The following is a 12,783-nucleotide window of genomic DNA, read 5'->3' on the forward strand; positions in this document are numbered from 1 at the left end:
AAATACAAAAATAAATAGCAAAGAAAGAAAAAATCAAAATCAAAACCAGCGACTACGAAAAACAAACAAACAAACAAAACAACGAAAAACAAAAACACACACACAAAAAGAAAAAAAAAAAACAAGATAAAACAACAACAAAGCCAGAAAAAAGAACACATAGCAACCAGGTATACAAAACCTCAAATATATTAACAAGCTGTGCATAAAAGACCCATTAATTATAGATGCAAAATACTCACATCTTAGTTAATAATGTCAACATTTTCTACCAAACATTTATTGTCTCAAGGACCCCCTGATTCCCCAGCCCATTGAAACAAGCCTGATCTCTTCTTCAAGACTTTAAGGCCCTGGTCAATCCACCTCAGTTAGTCCTGTCTCTTCAGGCGGCCCCCCATTTCCGCCATGAAGCAGTTGCATGCAGAATCTATTTATTATATGCAGTATATTATTTTCTTTTTAGTCTGAGATTGAGATATTTCCCCTTGAGTACCATTGATTCAACAGGCATTTCTGTACTGTCCGTCTCATCATCCTTTTATTCAAATATTCTGTGAACAGTGAACACTTGAGGTCCTGTATTATTAGCAACTTTTTTCTTTTAGTTCTTCTGTTTACTTATTTTTGAGTTTGGAGCCACACCGGCTGTACTCAGGGGACAAGAGAGGGATCCAGTGATCAAACCTGTGTCAGTCACAAGCAAGTGCCCTACTACTCTATCATTCTGTTCCATATATTTCCATGGTTCTTATGGGCATTGCTCAGTATCCTAACTTGCATGCATACTTTTCTTGAGGACAAAGATTACATCTTATTCTTTCATTCCCTTCTCCATCACATGGTGGCATTACATAGTCACAGAAGTCCTTAATCATCTAGTTACTAAAAGGTTCACCAATAAAAAGTTTTCCTTCTCTGCTTATTTAGTTTTGTTTTGCGCTTGATGCCACAAATAACAGTGCTAGGACCAGCTTGTGGTATTGCTCTGGAGACTATGTGGTGCTGGAATCAAGATCAGATCTCAAACATGCCAGGCCTGTGCTGCAACACAATGAGACATCTCTCCAACCACCATTATTTCCTTTTTGCATTTTCCTATCAAATCACCATCATAAAGCTCCATCAATAAATACTCTTTCTTAAGTAAATAAAGCTCCTAGCTAAACACTCAGGTCCTTCAGCCATACTTTAACAGTTCTACTTATCAGAATTTGATTTTATCAGAAAGTTTCACTATTAGAATGAAATGAAGAAAAGGCTATCTCATCACATGACCTTTCATAAAAAAAACATTGCTTTAATGCTTTTTATACTATAACTAAGGTAACTAAAATCTAATTTGCCATTTTTACAACATTTAAGAAAAATTTCATTTGTATAATCTCCAATCCATATCACAGAGCCATCCTGATAACCATTCTGAGTAAAAGGTTAGAGAGGATGGAGAGATAGTACAATGTGTAATGTTCTTGCCTTACACACAGCTGACCTGGATTCCATATGGAATCACAAGCACGCCATATGATTTCTAAGGTCCTCTGGGGATGACTTCTGAGCACAGACAGGGCCAAGAGAATGTACTGAGCACTGCCAAGAATGGCCCCAAAATTAATTAATTAAAAAGAAAAAGAGAGGGGCCGGTGAGTTGGCACTAGAGGTAAGGTGTCTGCCTTGCAATTGCTAGCCAAGGAAGGACAACGGTTCAATCCCCCAGCGTCCCAGATGGTCTCCCCAAGCCAGGCACAATTTCTGAGTGCTTAGCCAGGAGTAACCCCTGAGCATCAAACGGGTATGGCTCAAAAAAAAAAAAAACAAAAAAAAACAAAAAAAGAGAATAAACTTATTTTAAACTAATTATAATGGCATGGTTCTGGTGTTATTTATCAATAGTAATCGTGCCCACTGAAAGTGTAAATAATAAATTAACTGCTACTACTGAACCATCAACAATTGCCTCCAATTTCTGTGGGAACAAAAGAAAACTGAAGGAATGTGCTTTTGAAAAAGTTTTGTCAAAGTTGAAATTAAGTATCTTAAAATGTCTCTAATTTCACTCTGATGAGCTTTAGGAAATGTGTACTTACACAACTGCCATAACAATTTAGCTTAGAGTGTTGTCATTACCTTCAAAAGTTCCCTCAGTACATTGTCTTATTTCAAAAAATATGCATTTTCTTTCCTTTTATAAAATCTAGGTTTCAGCCATCTGAAAGGCAGAGTGAACAGGATGATTCCATAGAAGTGGATCTTATCCTGCCTCATGAACTAAAAATGACACATGATTTCTGACACAATCTCAAAAGAGAGTAGGATCCAGGTATTCTGGGGTTGAACATGCTCACTTCCCCTTCACTTTCATCTTTCAGAGATATCCCTTTATACCTACAATAAAGAAGAAGAGCCAAAATATTCAATGTACAGCTGGAAGATAAACTAATCTGGTCTCTGATAGAATATTTTTTTAAAGAGACAGTACCAAAGCACAGTACAAGACCAAAAGTAAAATAAACAGTGTGGCTTAAGCTGTGCTTCTATCAAACAGTACAAATATGAAGCAAGTGTCATTTGCCCAATCAAAAAAAGTGCCATGTAGGAAAGAGGAATATTAGTCTCCTCCAGAAGTTCAGTCAAGGAATAAGAGGTGAATTAACTCCAGAGCCAATGCCAAAGCTTCTGTTGATCCTCAAGTGAATTCCCCTCACTTCTTGGGTGTGGGTTAGGTAATTAATTGTTTCTGGGCTATGGATGAGGTGATGAAGGAATGTCACTTTAAAGTTAAGATGCCAGATACTCCCCAAAGCAGTGTACAGATTTAATGTGATCCCTAAAAATACCCATGACATTCTTCAAAGAAGTAGATCAAGGCCCCATGATAGAGGCCTTCTCCCTAGCCTGGGGAGTGCTGGGATGCTTGGCCCCCAGCCATCCCCCTCTTTCTCCCCTGACTCCAGGCCTTCCCTGGGGGCCAGCTCAGATGGCCAGAAGTGGGTTCAGGTGGACTCTTAGGGGTCCTCAGGCTTGCCCCCTCCCTCCGTACTCCAGGGGGGAGGGTGCATGGGGAGGAGGGCAGGTAATAACTGGCTTCCAGTTTCCCCTTTGATTCTGGAGGCCAGCTCTTGCCAGGTATGGGGTTTGGGGAGTCCTTCTCCCTAGCCTGGGGAGTGCTGGGATGCCTGGCAGGCCCCCAGCCATCCCCCTCTTTCTCCCCTAGACTCCAGGCCTTCCCTGGGCGCAGGTCCAGGTAGACTCTATAGGGGTCATCAGACTTTCCCCCTACCTCTCCCTACACTAATGGGAATGTGCTTTGGGAGAAGGGCGGGCCGTTCTAGCACTGGTTTATGTTTGGACAGTCACTGGAAAATTTTTCTCCTTGGTCTCCTATTGATAGTATTGTATGCATATAGTTTATATATATATATATATATATATATATATATATGCATAAAATCCATCTTGTATTGTGACCTTGATACTGCCCTACAAAGCTCATTTCTAATCTTTTACTGCCTCAGTCCCAACCCTTATTTCCCCCCCATCTACCCATGTAGGTGCAGCTCATGACATGAAGCTCACTACATAGAGTGATGGGTGCAGTTAGAGAAATAACTACACTGAAAACTATCATAACAATGTGAATGAATGAGGGAAATAGAAAGCCTGTTTCGAGTACAGGTGTGGGTGGGGTGGGGAGGAGAGAGATCTGGGAAATTGGTGCTGGGAATCTTGCACTGGTGAAGGGGGGTGTTTTTAACATGACTGTAATCATACAACTACAATCATATTTGTAATCACGGTGTTTAAATAAAGATAATTTAAAAAAATAAAAGTTTACAAAAAAAGAAAGAACAGTCCTAAGTGCAGAGTGAGGTGTAACACCTGATCACCAGTGTGTTCTCAAAAATAATGATAATAATAATAATAATAATAGTAATAATAATAAACAGAAAGCTTCCAAGTTAAAAAAAGAAGTGGATCAAGCTCTTTTGAAATTCATTTGGAACAATAAACACCCTCGAATAGCTAAAGCAATCATTGGGAAAAAGAATATGGGAGGAATTAATTTCCCCAACTTTAAACTGTACTACAAAGCAATAGTTATCAAAACAGCATGGTATTGGAATAAAGACAGACTCTCAGATCAGTGAGTACTGAGTACTCAGAGAATGTTTCCCAGACATACAATCACCTAATCTTTGATAAAAAAAAAAGCAAGAAATCCTAAATGGAGCAAAGAAAGCCTCTTCAACAAGTGGTGTTGGCACAACTGGTTAGCCACTTGCAAAAAAAGCGAACTTAGACCCCAGTTAACATCATGTATGAAGGTAAAATCCAAATGGAGTAAAGACCTTGATATCAGACCTGATACCATAAAGTATATAGAACAACACATAAGTAAAACACTCCATGACATTGAGACTAAAGGCATCCTCAAGGAGAAAACTGCACTCTCCAAACAAGTGAAAGCTGAGACAACAGGTGGGAATACATTAAGCTGAGAAGCTTCTGCACCTCAAAAGAAGTAGTTCTCAGAATACAAGAGCCACCCACTGAGTAGGAGAAACTATTCACCCAATACCCATCAGATACGGGGCTAGTCTCCAAAATATGCAAGGCACTGACAGAACTTTACAAGAAAAAAACATCTAAACCCATCAAAAAATGGAAAGAAGAAATAGACAGACACTTTGATAAAGAAGAAAAACAAATGGCCAAAAGGCACATGAAAAAATGCTCCACATCACTAATCATCAGGGAGATGCAAATCAAAACAACAATGAGGTACCATCTCACACCACAGAGATTGGCACACATCACAAAGAATGAGAACAAGCAGTGTTGGCGGGGATGCAGAGAGAAAGGAACTCTTATCCACTGCTGGTGAGAATGCTGTCTAGTCCAAACTTTCTGGAAAGCGATGAGGAGATTCGCCTTCAAAAACTGGAAACTGAGTTCCCATACAATCCAGCTATATCACTCCTAGGAATATACCCTAGGAACACAAAAATACAATACAAAAATCCCTTCCTTACACCTATATTCATTGCAGCACCATTTACCATAGCAAGACTCTGGAAACAACCAAGATGCCCTTCAACAGATGAATGGCTAAAGAAACTGTGGTACATATATACAATGGAATATTATGCAGCCATCAGGAGAGATGAAGTCATGAAATTTTCCTATACATGGATGTACATGGAATCTATTATGCTGAGTGAAATAAGTCAGAGAGAGAGAGAAAGATGTAGAATGGTCTCACTCATCTATGGGTTTAAAGAAAAATGAAAGACATTCTTGCAATTATTTTCAGAGACAAAAGAGAGGAAGGCTGGAAGTTACAGTCCACTTCATGAACCTCACCACAAAGAGTGATGAGTTTAGTTAGAGAAATAACTACATTGAGAACTATCCTAACAATGAGAATGTATGAGTGAAATAGAAAGCCTGTCTGGAGTACAGGTGGGGTGGAATGGGGAGGAAGGATATTTGGGACATTGGTGGTTGGAACATTGCACTGGTGATGGGGGGTTGTCCTCTTATAAGACTGAAACCCAACTACAATCATGTTTGTAACCAAGGTGTTTAAATAAAATATTATTTAAAAAAAGTTACTTTGCCATTCCACTATGGGCATCTTTCTTGGGCTATTGTGGTATGCATGGTATGAGATATCTTATTAAGAGTCATACGTCCCCTCCGGTTTGGACCCACCCATTTCCAACTCCTCACCCCTGTTTTCCCCACCCAGTCTGGTCCTCCCCTCCTTGGCTCTCCCTGTCTCTCTCCTCCCACCCCTGGCTTTCATTTTCCTCTCCTCTCCCCACCTCTCCAACCTCCACTTTCATCCTCCTCCCCTTGCCTTTCCTCTCTTCTCTCCTCCCTGCTGCAGCCTCCACCATCTGCCCCACCCCTGGGAAGAAGCCCCTCCTGTCAGGCCGCTCAGCCCTTAAAATAAATAAATAAATAAATAAATAAATAAATAAATAAATAAATAAATAAATAAATAAATAAAAGAGTCAGATGTCTCCAGCTTAAACTAAGTGAGCACTTGAGATTTACTGGTAAGCAGTTACTCACAAGGGTAAGCCTAGAAATGTATCTACCTCTCAAACCCTGGAAACTACTGCAGCCAGTTGCCATCATGATGGGAACTAGAATAATAATGCTTAATGGTGAGAGATCCTGGAAAAAAGGCATCCAGTTGGGCCCTTTCTGTATTCTTGATACACAGATATTTTCAGGTAGTAAATAGGTAAGATGTTAAGCTACTAAATGTGGGAATAATTTAATGATCAAGAAAAAATCTATAAGTAAAAAATAAGCAAAAAAACTTTGAATAAAAATTGAAGAATTGAAGAATTAATAAAGGAAAACAACACAGACCAAAAAAATTGATAACCCTAACAAGACAATAAAAATATTTAAATAATCTTAAGGTAAAAGATATCTAAAGTATTAGGGTTGGACAAGTAGTTCTCAAATTAAAAAATATTTTAATTAGGGGTCCAGAGAGATAGCATGGAGGTAAGGCATTTGCCTTGCATGCAGAAGGATGGTGGCTCAAATCCCAGCATCCCATATGGTCCTCTGAGCTTGCCAGGAGCGATTTCTAAGTGTAGAGCCAGGAGTAACTCCTGAGTGTTGCCGGGTGTGACCCAAAAACCAAAAGAAAAAAGAAATTTAATTAGAGTCAACGTGATAACACAGCAGGTAGGGCATTTGTCTTACATGTGGCAGACCTGGCTTCAATCCCTGAGATCCCATATGGTCCCCCAAGATTGCCAGAATTGATTTCTGAGTGCAGAGTCAGGAGTAAACCCAAGCACCACCAGATGTGGCCCAAAAAGAAAAAAAATGTTTAAACCAGAAAAATCAAAACATCAAAGAAAGACACTAAATATAGAAAGATGGAAATAAAACCCAAAAACTTAATTTAGTAGGACGGAACATCCTTGAAGTAGAAAACTTAAGTGGAATAACAATGTCTCAAACTATGAGAAAATGCACGAATCTCTCTGGGAAGAAACATGGATTTATGAACCAAAAAAGTACATGTTCTAGACAAAAAGAATGATGCAATAATATTCCACGCTGAGAGACAGAAAATCTTTTAGACCAAAAACAAAGCCAAATCATGTATAAAATATAGAAAAATACTGGGTTAGCTTTACATTCCTCTAGAGCAATATTCAAAATCAAGAGGACAATAGTGAAATTTTTTAAAGCAATTGTGAGCAAAAGGAAGTATAAAACAAAGTGCCACCCTAATAAGGACAAAGAGTCATTCTCAAAGAGGAAAAAAATCCTAAAATGGAACAGTAATAACCTCTTGAAAAATAGTGCTATTTATGGAACTTCTTTGATAACCTGCAGTATTATGCTACCCATCTTTAGCTATGGGGTACTTAAAATGTGGTTGGTAATCTGAAGAATTAAAATTTTAGTTTTATGTAAATGTAAGTTTAAGATTAAATACCTGGGCCGGGTAGGTGGCGCTGGAGGTAAGGTGTCTGCCTTGCAAGCGCTAGCCAAGGAAGGACCGCGGTTCAATCCCCCGGTGTCCCATATGGTCCCCCCAAGCCAGGGGCAATTTCTGAGCACATAGCCAGGAGTAACCCCTGAGCGTCAAACGGGTGTGGCCCAAAAACCAAAAAAAAAAAAAAAAAGATTAAATACCTACATGCTGTATATACCACATGGTACACAAATAATAATTTATGTTCATAGAAAAGTGAATAATGTATGACTAGAAAACATAAAAATAAGCACAAAATCTAGGACAAAAAAGGAGAAGAGAAAATTATGAGGGTGAGATGCTATTTCATTCTTCTGTAGTAAGGGGTCAGTCAATTACAGACTAAAACTGCAATTTAAATAAAACACCTACCTTGAATGAGCGAGGTCCTAAAATCAATCTCTACTATTACACAGGTCCCATGCGATAGTGTATGTGGTCTGGTACCCACATCATTGCCAGGATGAACTGCTGAACTGTGAGGCTTGAAAGCCAGGCCAAGTATCACTGGGAATAGCCACAGGACTTCTGAGCATTGTCCCCCATGAACAAGAACATTACCATGAACAAGAAAAAAAGACCATCTAACCAAAACAAGCAACGACCAAAAAAAAAAAAAAAAAAAAAAAGGCAAACTGCACAACTACTAAAAAAAAAAAAAGAAAGAAAAAAGGAGGGGGCTGGTGTGGCAAGGTTACTTTTTAATAATATATATATACTCACATATATATAAAGAAAAAATTAAGGGAACAAAGTGATGCAGGAGACTACATTTGGGGATAAACAGGATAAGAGGTAGCATTATATAGGTCTTAAACTTATAAAGAAAATATAGACTTCCCCATTGTCTTTTGAGATATTCTTGTGTGTGGGGGGGGTGGAATCCAGAATGCATTTTCATCACACACCCTGTTCTTCTTGAGTTTGAGAAATGATTTGCAGCAGAAAGGGCTTGGGTAAAGTTTTTATACTGGGGATCCTTCTGGAGCTGAGTCCGGTACCAAGCAACACTCCACATTTGGAGGGGATGAGGAGGGCCCCAGAGCATGAGTCATCAGGGGTGCTGGTTTCTTGCCAGGGAAGAGATGTTGGGCTGAGTCCCTTCTTTTGGGAGCTGGATGATGGCTTATTGGGGCAGGACGGAGGTCAGTCTTGATACCCAATGGGTTAAGAACTAAGGATAAAGAGAGTTAATAAGGTGGGATATCGGATAGGAAATGGGGGTGAAGGGATAGAAGGATTTCTGAAGTGGGGAGGAGGAATAGTATATAGAAGGGGCTATATACACTATAGGCATAGATTGTTTAAAGTTTAGGTTTGGTTCTCATTGAGGAGTCCTCTCTATATATACTCATGCCCACATAAAGTGATCAATTCTTAAGATGTTGTTAGAGATCTGACCTTAATAGGATGGATCTGAACTCTTAAGGACTAGTTGAGTTAAGATAAATAATTAGCTTAGGTATAGTTTAAGAAAAAGAGAAAAAGGTAAGAGAGAACAGAAAAATAGGTAAATATAGTAAAAATAAAGTAAAAATAATTAATAAAGCAAATAAAAGAGATTAGGGCAGTGCATCAGAGTTAGGAGGTTTTCCCAGTTTCATCAGTGTTGGAGTTGGGCCTTGCTAAATGAAGTTTTCAGGGTTAGATAATGGCTGGAGCACTTTAGGATATACATAGGTTTCACATCTCGATTACTAAACAATGTGTTAATGAGGCCTACCTATGTATGTGGCTACCCCATGTAGTACGGGCTGTAGTATGTAGTATATAGGAGGTGGCTGATGTGGCAAGGGTTTTGTTTTTATTTGTTTCTTTGCTTTTGTTTTTGTTTTTTGCATAGGCACAGTAAATATTGGGGAAAATTAGAAGGGGAATTTCCTTGACGTAAGAGATACAGAGTCTCTCCACCCTTGAAGCATACTGTCATCAGAAGAACTACAGGCTCTGAACATGCTCATTGTCAAACCCCAAGGTCTTTTTATGGTGCCAGGAAACATTCTGCTTAGTGTAGCTGTCAGAATCAGTACTCTGTAACTAAAGATCCTGGTATTTGCACAGGTCATAGGAAATCTAGGATAGAGTCTTTCTTTATGAATCCAGAGGCTCTGCTCTGTCACAGTTGTTGTCATTCTTCTGTAATGAGTGCCAGTAGTTTTTATAAATTTAATAACTTGTCATTTTTAAAAAGTGAGGTAATATTGGTTTATAATTGCACTGGTGAAGGGGGGCTGTTCTTTATATGACTGAAAACCAACTACAATCATATTTGTAATCAAGGTGTTTAAATAAAGATTAAGAAAAAAAAAGAAAAATCCCTATATATGTAAATGTTACTTTGAAAGACAGAAAATTTAAATGTGGAGTGCTAGCTAAACCATGTAAAATGATTGACATGATTGGATATCAACATTTAATAAATATTATAGTTAAGAATTCATTCAAGAATCAAAGAAAAAAGCACAAAATAATCATATATAAATTTATTGATTGATCGATTTTATTGACATCTTTATTTGTTGTAGATATTGAAGTTGATGTCTCCAATTTTATTTTACTTTATTTTATTTTATCTTTCTCCTTCTTTTTGTACTCCAGCATGGTTTGATTTCAGAACCGAGACTATTGTGTGGTGCTTGTCTTTATTGCTGTAGTGCTCACTGGATATTTAATTTGATATTTCTTTCTGTATTGATGTGATTTTTCAATGTCCTTTTCAGGTCCTCACTCAAACTGAGGTTGAAAGCCTCTAGAAGGACTCCGCCCATTTTCAGCTTATTTGATTTATTTTCTTTTTTTTTTATTTTTTCTTATTTTTTACTCCATTCTATTGCTTTTCTTTCCTTCAATCAAAACCAAATAACTCGAATTATCTAGCTCTGCCTCTCAAATAGAGGGGGAAACAAGGGAGAGTACCAGGACCAAACAGATATAGGATCACTAATAGTAAGCTAGACAAAGAGGGGACCAACTACTCTAGCAGCCCGGGGGATGATGGTGGGGGAAATGGTTGCAGTAAGGGAACAGGGATGGGGGGAGGACAAATTTGGTGATTGGTATTCCCCTGCCTGGTTCAATGTTATTATGTACCTAAAATACTACTGTGAAAGATATGTAAGCCAATATGATCAAAATAAAAATTAAAAATAAAAGAATCATAAGTGGGTATCAACATTAATAGGAACCAAATATTTATTAATGTAATCACTATGTAAAATACTTTAAATTACTAATTAATAAATATGATATATTATCTCCATTGTGAAGAAAATTAGCACTATTGAAATTAAATCAGGGAAGTCAATGTCACCAATAATATGAGAATTACTCATATTACATTCTCAGTGTATATTGCACTGAGAACACACAAAAAAATTTAGTTACTGTCATAGAGAAACCCACAATAATAAAACTTACAATAACTTATTAGACATCTAAGAGAGGGAAAAAAGCTAAAGTTCTTTTGGTTTTGGGGAGAGAAAACTAAGAGTGCTGAAACTGAGAAAATCCAGTTACAACACATCAGTGCCATACCATGGTTTTATTTTTTTCCAAAACTATCTCTAGTTATTAAGGATGGACAATGGACACATTAGTGCTCATTCTCCTTCCCTTTTCTAGTTGTAAAATTTTCCATAAACATTTTGCAAAATTTCTGTATACATACAAGTTACACAAACTATTCCTAAGGATCAATGTGGCAAGAGGGTGATTGGTAGCCTTTTTTATGAAAGACAGCCCAGCACTGGATAATCTAAAAATTTTCTAAAATAAAAATTTCAGCCACCGCCCAGTGAGGGGGCAGCCACTCAGAAAAGCACTGTCATGGCAGATGGAGGATGAGTCACTGAGGGAAGTGAAAGAGACTCACACTGTCCGAGGTGACACAGCGGCATCTCTGCTGCAGTGGATCATCTCTTAAACAGGAAGCATTTCATCAGTAGTAAGAAGACTTTGCACAGTGGCGTGCAACACTTGCTTAGTGACAATTAAAAACTCCAAAGCAACAAAGCAGCCTTTGCTGTTCTGCCCAGTGGAGAAAGTACAGTGGTATGCTGACTCATGAGTAAATCTGCAGACTCATAGCTGACAAAGGACTGACACTATGGAATGCATTCAGTGCTCCAGAATCAATGCTGGAGCTTGGGTCTTTTCCTTATTCACAGTGTCTACAAAAGCAAAGGAAGGAAAATGGCTGCAGAATAACCTCCTCCTTCTTTGCTCAATATTTTGGTTTAGTGGTTGTAAATATATACAAAATGAGGAATGTGAACAAGCTTATAATACACCTAGTGTACTGAATAATAAAGCAAATTGGAAACTGAAGTAAAGCAGTAATTATGATCATCCTCATGCCCAGTAACCAAGAGAACTTCCTCAAGGGTCAGATTATTCCAGCTCCTGCACAGATGCCCCTGAGACCTCTCTACAAACTTTAAGCACTCATTATTATGTTCTATAAGAAGGTCTATCTATGGGACTGCCAAGAAGAAGCTTTAAAAGTACGTGGCCATCACTTCTCAGCCTTTTGGCTAAGATCAAGTGTAGTATCTGTTCTTATCAGTTTAATATCTGATACGTCGTCTATCCAAAGACAATAGATTAAATGGATTTTTGGCACTAGGAACTGGAGTAGGACCTTTCTCCGTCCACTCCACACATCGACCTGGTATTGCAGTACCTCCAGAAACAGTGCACCCCCTCTGGGGGAATAAAAAAAAAAGTATATGGCCAGAGAGATGCATCATAATGGTGTTTTACTTGCATGCAGTGGACTGAGGTTTGATCCTCAGCCCACCTAAGGTCCCCTAAGCTTAAATAGAGATCCCTAAGCAGAGAGCCAGGAGTAGCCCTGAGAATAACTGGGTGAGGCCCAAAAACAAAAAAGAAGTAAAAGTCAGGTCTATATCATCAAGGACTTCTGGAGAGTTTTGAGGGAATCCCATGCCCCTTTCTCTGACATAAAGCTGAGTAGTCACAACCAGCCAAGCATATATGTAACACAGCCCTAGAGCAAAGTCATCATTAGAGTAGGTACCTGCCCGAATTAACCTTCAGAATTTTATTTTTTGGGGCCAAAGGCACTGCAGAAGTCTTGTAAGATGTCATTTGAATGAAACATAGCTACCAGATTATTCTACAGTGCTCAGGAGCAGAGAAAAGGCCAAAGAGATAGTACAGGAGGCAGCATAATTGTCTTACATACAGCCCATCCTGGTTTGAATCACTGATACCACATTTGTCCAGTAAGCTTAGCCAGGGGT

At 38.5% G+C, this 12,783-nt stretch overlaps 1 protein-coding gene and 1 non-coding gene across 2 annotated transcripts in view; one reads left to right on the top strand and one right to left on the bottom strand.

Moving 5' to 3' along the window:
- Positions 1 to 12,783, bottom strand: part of SLX4IP (SLX4 interacting protein) — a 247,744-nt gene that overhangs the window by 182,893 nt on the left and 52,068 nt on the right.
- On the top strand, positions 12,032 to 12,222 carry LOC126012763 (U2 spliceosomal RNA). Its single transcript, XR_007497161.1, has one exon. It is a non-coding gene; the product is annotated as a U2 spliceosomal RNA (small nuclear RNA).

Source organism: Suncus etruscus, chromosome 6 (assembly GCF_024139225.1).
Source record: "Suncus etruscus isolate mSunEtr1 chromosome 6, mSunEtr1.pri.cur, whole genome shotgun sequence".
NCBI classification, from domain to species: Eukaryota; Metazoa; Chordata; class Mammalia; order Eulipotyphla; family Soricidae; genus Suncus; species Suncus etruscus.